The sequence below is a fragment of the Lynx rufus genome, unplaced genomic scaffold (assembly GCF_022079265.1).
Source record: "Lynx rufus isolate CCGP_SWC_20201006 ecotype Redwood Valley unplaced genomic scaffold, mLynRuf1.p SCAF_7, whole genome shotgun sequence".
In the NCBI taxonomy this organism is placed as follows: domain Eukaryota; kingdom Metazoa; phylum Chordata; class Mammalia; order Carnivora; family Felidae; genus Lynx; species Lynx rufus.
The window spans coordinates 123,444,060-123,452,767 of NW_025814889.1; positions in this window are offsets into that span (position 1 = coordinate 123,444,060).

The window sequence follows — 8,708 nt, forward strand, 5'->3', positions numbered from 1 at the left end:
CCAGAAACCCCTCTGAGAAGAGCTGGTCAGAGAGAAGCGCTAGGTTTATGGCCTGCATAGGTCACGTGACTTTGGACAACAGCCTGAACCTCACAATTCTGTTTCCACCTGTGCCTAAGGGGGTAACAACGATAAGCCACAGGAGCACCGAGAGGATTAAGGCCTCCAGGAAGAATGAACACAGATGTCTCCCCAAAAACTTGCACACAAATGTTTATAGCAGCATGACTCGTGATAACCAAGAAGTGGGAACAACCCCAGTGTCCATCAACTGAAGAATGAATAAATGCAGTGTGGCAGAGCCACATGAGGGAATATTGTTTGGCCGTGAAAAGGAATGATATATGACACCTGCTTACAACATGGATGAATCGTGATAAATCACATTAAATGGAAAAAGCCAGCCGCAAAACGCCACATATTATATAATCCCATTCATACTGAGTTCCCAGAATAGGGACATTTATAGGGACAGAAAGATTAGTGATCATTTAGAGCAGGGGCAAAGAGGAGGGGTGGAAGATAATAGCTGAGGGGTATAGAGTTTCTATGGGAGCACATTTTCGTGTGATCACTAGCTGTGATCACGGCTGCACAGATCCGTGAATATACTAACAACCGGTAAAATGTACACTATAAGCAGATGATTTGCATGATATGTGAATTATATCTTAAGAAAGCTATTAAAAATAAATAAACAAATAAAAGGAGCCAAGCAGGAATGACCGTCAGATCTTCACGGCAAAAACAAAACACAAGAGAGGAGGGTGGAGATACCCTGTGATAAAGGAATCAGCATAGCACTTGGTCCATAGTGAGTTTGCACAAAACATTGACTATCAGTATTATTTGTATGAATAAATATGAATCATTGTGTATAGCTTTGGAAAAGAGTAGTGCTATGTAGTCTGACTAATAGACTGACATTTCCAATTTAATCTTAAATTACTCATCTCTGAAGGTTTTTTGTAAATGCAAGTGTATCCCCTAAGATCTAAAGACAATCTATGCCTAGTCTATTTAAAAATTTTTTTCAAGTGAAATGCAGCTTTTCCTCTCCTTTAAAGAGCCTGTCATTTAAGTATATTAAATTATTTATGATTGTCAAATCTTCTTGTAGCTTTAGAAGTTGACTAGCTACAGAATCAAACATGGGAAAATTGAGAAAGGTCATTCATTCTGAAATACACTCATAATTGGATTCATTCTTTAAGGAAAAAAAAACCTCTTTGGACCATTTTTCAAAGGCCATGCATATTACGCCTTGATTAAAAAAAAAGAGTTTATTGTGGTTATCAATTTTCAAAATCTCAAACAATTCAAAAGGATGAAAATGGTCAAATTCACTCCTTTCTCCTATGAGAATTCAAGTCTTCTCTCTTTCTTCCTCACCAACATAGATCTACAGGTGTATTTCATTTTGTAAAATAAATGATCTATGCTTTTGGCCTTGCTCAGAGATAGATTTACTAAGAAACAAACAACACTTAAGCTTCAGGGCCTTCCATCTGCAAAGGTTCTTCCCAGGCTGTCTACCCAATAATATCCATAACTTTATATTCTATTCCTTAAAAAGCCCCCCTCAAAATGTGGAAGCTTTAGGCCCCATAAAAGGGAATCTTTTCCTGATTGCTACTTCCCATTCCATTCATTTCTTTGTTCCTTCTCCAAAATCAAAGTTCAAATCCTGCCACAGGAAGCCTTCTACGACTGCTCCAACTCAGACTGACTTCTCCCTTCTCTAAGTTGCCACTGCTTTTATCCATTAGACAACTTCAAAATCCTTTTTCCAAAACCCTCCAGGTTGCGTTCAGGAATTTAAATGTTTTTGTACGTGATAGTGTATAAAATGCCCTATATATTATGTAATGGCGTATAAATTGTGTTTTATGTAACACTACCCATCAGGTCCAAGGTAACCCCCCTAATCAAATATATTAATGCATCTTTGTCAATATACATTACTATTCACTCCAGTGAGACAAAGCTATACAATGCCTCACCCTGGTTTGGGTCATAACTGATACCAAATGAGTTATAAAAGAATTTTTCAATTTCCATGGAGCACCTTGGTGGCTTAATGGGTTAAGTGTACGACTTCGGCTCAGGTCATGATCTGCAGTTTATAGGTTCCAGCCCCATGACCTGCTCTCTGCTCTCAGTGCAGAGGCCACTTCAGATCCTCTGTCCCCCTCTCTCTCTGCCCCTCCCCTCCTCACATGCTCTCTCTCTCTCTTTCTCCCTCACTCTCTCTCTCTCTCTCTCTCAATTTTAAAAAACTTAAAGAATTGGCAAAAATTTTTAAAAAGAATTTCCAATTTTCAGAGATTTGGGATTCCTGAATTATGACTAAAGGATTATAGACTTTAACATTATTGTGTCATTATTTCATGTCTCACCCCTTAGGTTTTACTTGACCAAGATGACTCTTCAGCACTATACTGTAATTTGATAGAATGAATGAATGAAAGAACTGAGTCCTATAGCAGGTTGAGCTTGTCAAGGAAAAGGATTGCGTCCTCTTCAGTCAATATCCCCAACACCAAGGCCAGCGTCTGGCACCAATAAATGCTGGTTGAGTGAAACCAGATTTCTCAACTCTCTCGCAATGACTACCTAAACTCGTAGGTACCCGGTAGACGCTGATCCCGATATCGCTGACTTACAAAATCAGGTTGATTCCCACAGGAGTGGGAAAGCACTGGGTAGTGAGGATGGAAGGTGCAAGAGGAGGAAGAGCCTAGACATAGTGACAAACTTGTACGAAAGTACAGGTGCAAGGATTTGTATTCCACAATGACCTTGGCCTGTGCAACAGGGATGCCACATCCTTTCAAAATTCTGGGGCAGTTTTCTTAATGTCAAATCTTCTCCTGACAACAACCTCTTTCCTGGGTCCCCGTGTGATTTAGAACCCTTGACATTGCATACGTAGTTTACAAAAACGTTGCGTCATTCTGCCCCTTTTCTGGGTAGTTTCAGACTTTTATAGAAAATCAGGCTAAAAGATTAGATGTGATGCTCGATACTGCAGACTGGCATTCTGTGCTCTAAACTGCACTTTTCTGGGGCACCTGGGTGGCTCAGTCGGTTAAGCGTCTGACTTCGACTCAGGTCACGATCTCGCGGTCCGTGAGTTCGAGCCCCGCGTAGGGCTCTGAGCTGATGGCTCAGAGCCTGGAGCCTGCTTCCGATTCTGTGTCTCCCTCTGTCTCTGCCCCTCCCCTGTTCATGCTCTGTCTCTCTCTGTCTCAAAAATAAATAAACCTTAAAAAAAGTTTTTTTTTTAAAAACTGCACTTTTCTAAATTGGAGGTTCTAAATGGAATGGTTTGTTAATTTATCAACTACATATATTGTTTTTTAATGCACAATGTCTGTAAGCGTGGGTACTGGAGGCAGTCATCATTGCGGCGAATTGGCTTCTCTGTTTCAGTTTCCTCACCAGTAAATGGGATACTATGACTTACCCCAAGCGCTGTGATGAAGGTACAGTACTTCGTAGAGGGACACGATCACATGATCACCAGAAATAGTACTCCCTGGCAGTGTGAGCAGACGTTGGATGAAAAGTCCTTAAATTAGCCCTGCAGAGGGCGCCTGGGTGGCTCCGTCGGTTGGGCGGCTGACTTTGGCTCAGGTCTTGATCTCACCCTTCATGAGTTCAAGCCCCACCTTGGAATCTGTGCTGACAGCTCGGAGCCTGGAGCCTGCTTCGGATTCTGTGTCTCCTTCTCTCTCTGCCCCTCCCCCGCTCACACTCTGTCTTTCTCTCTCAAAAATAAATAAACATTAAAAAAAAAAAACTTAAGAAAAAATCAGCCCTGCATAACCAATGATAGTGTTGTGCCAGTTACTGTTGGTATTGGTCACCAAAGAAGGACTTGCGTTTGCATAATGTTCTTACTTTTCAAAATGCCTTGATTTGATAGAAAACTTAACTCCCGAAATCACCTCTGCTGTAAACAAAACATGTCATCCCAGATTCACAGTGACGAAAGTCCAGCCAAAGGATGGAGTGACACTGAGTTCAGGTTCACGTATGCCAGAACGCATTCTTGGTTCTCTGGATCCAGGGGGATCTCAGCACCTTAGCTCTTCCTTAACTCCCCGCTCGGCAGCACCCCATCCCTTCCACAAATCTGATGTCAGCTCCAGTAGCCTTGAAAAAGTGCTGCCGTCTTTAATGAGCCTCAAAACCACCTTCTCTTCTTTTATTTTCTGAGCCTTCGTTCACAGAGATGGTGTTTCAAACAAAAGGAACAATGTGATAATAGTCTCAGACCCCACTTTGCTCTTCAAAGTGTTGAAACATATTATATGTCATCAACCCATAGTTACCAACTCCCACTCTGTACCTTGTTATCAGGAGGAAAGGGATAAGAATAGACTTTCTATAGTTACCTCACTTAGGCACCCCTATCATGGTATATTTACAGATTTATAGATGCTGTCTGTTGTAAGTGGCATACACACACATATGTACATATATGTCATAATATATGACATAATACACTATATAATAATGTAACTTTGTATATGAAATAAATTGCATAATATATAACATTAATATAGTTTTTATTTATTTATTTTTATTTTTTAAAATTTATTTTAGCAAGAGAGAGCGAGCTCATGAGCCGGGGAGAGGGGCAGAGGGAGAGAGAGAGAGAGGGAGAGAGAGAGAGAGAGAGAGAGAGAGAGAGAGAGAGAGAATCTTAAGCAGGCTCCACACTCAGTGCGGAGCCTGATTCCTGATGTGGGACTTGCTGTGGGTCTCGACCCCACCACCCTGGGATCATGACCTGAGCTAAAATCAAGAGTTGGATCCTCAACTGACTGAGCCACCCAAGTGCCAGGTGCCCTGCAAAACTTTTATATATATATATATGTGTGTGTGTGTGTGTGTGTGTGTGTGCGCATATATGTGTTTATATACCTACACATACATATATATGTATCTTACAACTGCAAAAAATAAAGCTTCCTTTATCCATGAAACAGATATAATAATAATAGTGAGTACTTCATAAAGCCATCGTGACTAGATGAATTAATATATGCTAAACACTTACAACAGTCCCTAATACATAATAAACACTTAATAAATGCCACCTGTCATTATAATTATTTACTTTATATATTATCAAAGGATTCCTCGTTTGTAAACATTATTCACTGAAGAGTGTGTTAAATATTTAGTTTCTTCAATGCACCAATTTAAAAAATTTATCAATATCTATTTTCTTTTTTTTTAAGTTCATTTATTTATTTTTTTTAATTTTTTTTAACGTTTATTTATTTTTGAGATAGAGAGAGACAGAGCATGAATGGGGGAGGGTCAGAGAGAGGGAGACACAGAATCCGAAACAGGCTCCAGGCTCTGAGCTGTCAGCACAGAGCCCGAAGCGGGGCTCGAGCTCACGGACCACGAGATCATGACCTGAGCCGAAGTCAGCCGCCCAACCGACTGAGCCACCCAGGCGCCCCTTATTTATTTATTTTAAAGAAAGAGCAAGAGCAAGCAGGGAAGGGGAGAGAGAGAGAGAGGAGAGAGAGAGAATCCCAAGCAGACTCCATACTGCCAGCATGGAGCCCAACGTTGGGCTCAAACTCACAAACTGTGAGATCATGACCTGAGCTGAAATGAAGAATTGGATGCTCAGCCAACTGAGCTACCCAGATGCCCCATCAATATCTATTTTCTAATGCAAATTTCAATAAAACATTTTTTGCTAAAGTGGCATATCATCTTCCTTACAAGACACTTACACTATATGGTAAAATGTACCATAAGTTGAATCACATACCCCTGAAGAAATATAAGCAAGTTGTAATTCAGAACCTTAGTAACAATTATTTTAAACTATAGGACTTTTTTCTATTCCTCAGTGATAGTACTATAAATAAATACATATTATTTATATCCTAAAAGCAATTCATCCTCAATTATGGTTGTTTAATTCAGCATTGTTTTCAGAAATAATGGCATTGAGAAAGATTTAACTGCATTTACATTGGGGCATTTGTGTCTAAGTTCTAATAAAAAAGTAGTCGCCATTCAGAACTGGAACACCCACAGCCCATGAGTGTCACAGTCAAATTGAAAATGTCCCTCATCCATCACTATCAAAGCATGGTCATGGATGGACTGACCAAACTTCTCCCAACCATGTGTATCCAAAATGAGAAAAAAATAACTGGAAACAGCTTGTTACATTCCTCCAAGGAAGAATGTGTTCCTGGAGGTATTTATTAAGGGATGCTTTCTTTCTTCTTTTTTTTTAAATTAATTTATTTTTGAGAGACAGAATGTGAGCTGGGGAGGGACACACACACACACACACACACACACACACATACACACAGAATCTGAAGCAGGCTCCAGGCTGTCAGCACAGAGCCCGACATGGGGCTTGAACTCACGACCTGAGCCGAAGTCTGATGCTGAACCAACTGAGCCACCCAGGCACCCCAAGGGTTTCTTTCTTTAGTTCTGATACTTTCTTTACTACCTTGAAAAGAAATCCTTAATCTGAACCTTACCAGTTTACATGAATTCTGGTATATTTAGAATAGAGTTTAAGCAAAGTTTTCTCACCTGTGTTCCATAGGACACAAGTGCTACAAGATATCGATAGGTGCTATTTAAAAATATATATATTGGGGCACATGGGTGGCTCAGTAGGTTAAGCATCTAACTTTGGCTCAGAGCCTGGAGCCTGCTTCGGATTCTGTCTCCCTCTCTCTCTACCCTCCTGTGCTTGGGTTCTGTCTCTTTCTCTCTCAAAAATAAATAAACATTAAAAATGTGTGTGTGTGTGTGTGTGTGTGTGTGTGTGTGTGTGTATACACACAAATGAACACATAAATCAGGATTTGCTGACCAAGGTAAATTGAAAAACACTAAGCTAAACAGAGTTATCAGATTTTTTTATCATGCTAATTTCTGGGGATTCTTAATACGTTACTGTGCTTCTCCAAGAGGGAGCATGCTGGACAACATCCCTCACACGTATTTATCTATAGACCCCCCATCTCACAAAGCATCTTTGTAATTCCAGTGTTCCATGGAACACACTTTGAGAAACCTCTTTACAATATGGCATACCACACATTTCACATCTTTTGCTTGTATCCCTTTTCTCAATTATGAATAGAATTGCTTCCTCTGTATTGTATTTTTAGTAAATTCAGTGTTTCACTTCCACAAGTGAATCTATTGATGATATCAAAAACATTCTCCACCCTTGTAATTAACGATTATAAATTTTTGGTTAATTGGGGCACCTGGGTGGCTCAGTTGGTTAAGCAACCGACTCTTGGTTTCGGCTCAGGTCACGATTTCACAGTTTATGAATTCGAGCCCCCAGTCAGGCTCTGCATTAATAGTGCAGAGCCTGCTTGGGATTCTCTCTCTCCCCTCTCTGCCCTTCCCCCACTCCCTCTCTCTCCCTCTCTCTCTCTCTTTCTCTCTCAATAAGTAAATAAACTTTAAAAAAATTTTCTTGGTTAACTGTTTTACAATCACTTAAAGCAATAGTTTCTTGATCTGAAAAAGTTATACTAACTCATCATTAGATAGCAAATTAAAATATCCCAGAATCAAGGGATGCCTGGATGGGTCAGTCGGTTGGGTGTCCAATTTTGGCTCAGGTCATGATCTTACAGTTCGTGGATCTGAGCCCTGCATTGGGCTCTGTGCTGACAGCTCAGAGCCTGGAGCCTGCTTGGGATTCTGTGTGTGTGTGTCTCTCTCTCTGCCCCTCCCCGACTCGTGCTCTGTTTCTGTAACAAAAATAAATAAATATTAAAAAAATAATAATAATAAATATCCCAAAGTCAAAATTTTACGTACACCCAGGAGTTAACCACACATTTCTCTCCAACCAAATGGCATGAAGTTGAACTTATAATTGCCATGTGAACTCTGGTGAGCAGGTGCCACTATCCCCTCAGGAAACAATAGCGACCACCACTGATAACCCATATGCTCTCTTACAATAAAGTCATGTTAATACATAAATACTAAAAATAAAAAATGTATTTATTATAAAACCATAGTCTGGAAGAAGGTAAGCTCTAAAGTTCGGGGATCCTTTTTTTCCTTTAAAGCGCATTACCCCTAGCGAATGCCAGGAAATCAAATCTTCCTCAAAGGACTAACCAGACTTCTAAATGTTAAGCAGTTACTGGTTATTACATTTCATTCCTATTAAAATTTGAGACGTAAATTTGGACGTTAGATTTGATAAGTCTTAAATATAGGCATATTCTACATACTAATTTGAAATGAAGGGGGGGTCAGAATGCAGGAGGATTTATGAACTCCACTTATCAGACTCTCTGAATACAAGCCTGGGGGAGGAAAATAGCAAGGAACTTGAGTGCAAATCTCCATAGGGATGTATTGGTCTCATTGATTCGCGTTTCTCTTTCAACGCTGAGAAAAAGAATACTACATGTAAAAAACTGAAGTAAAATTAAATCATTTGATAGAGTCAGTCTCCGCATTAAATCATGGTGAAAAGACGCTGTGTTTAACCTAAGTTAACCGAAGCAAAAAGTAGTGCCTAAAATGACCAATTTGATAGAATGTTAGCTAAGGTTCTCCAGTGTTTCTTTATCACCAATAAGAGAACTCAGTATGTCTTTTGCATTAAACTTAGTTCCAAGAGTCTCGGGACCTCAAGGGAGGATCCAGCTTCGGGT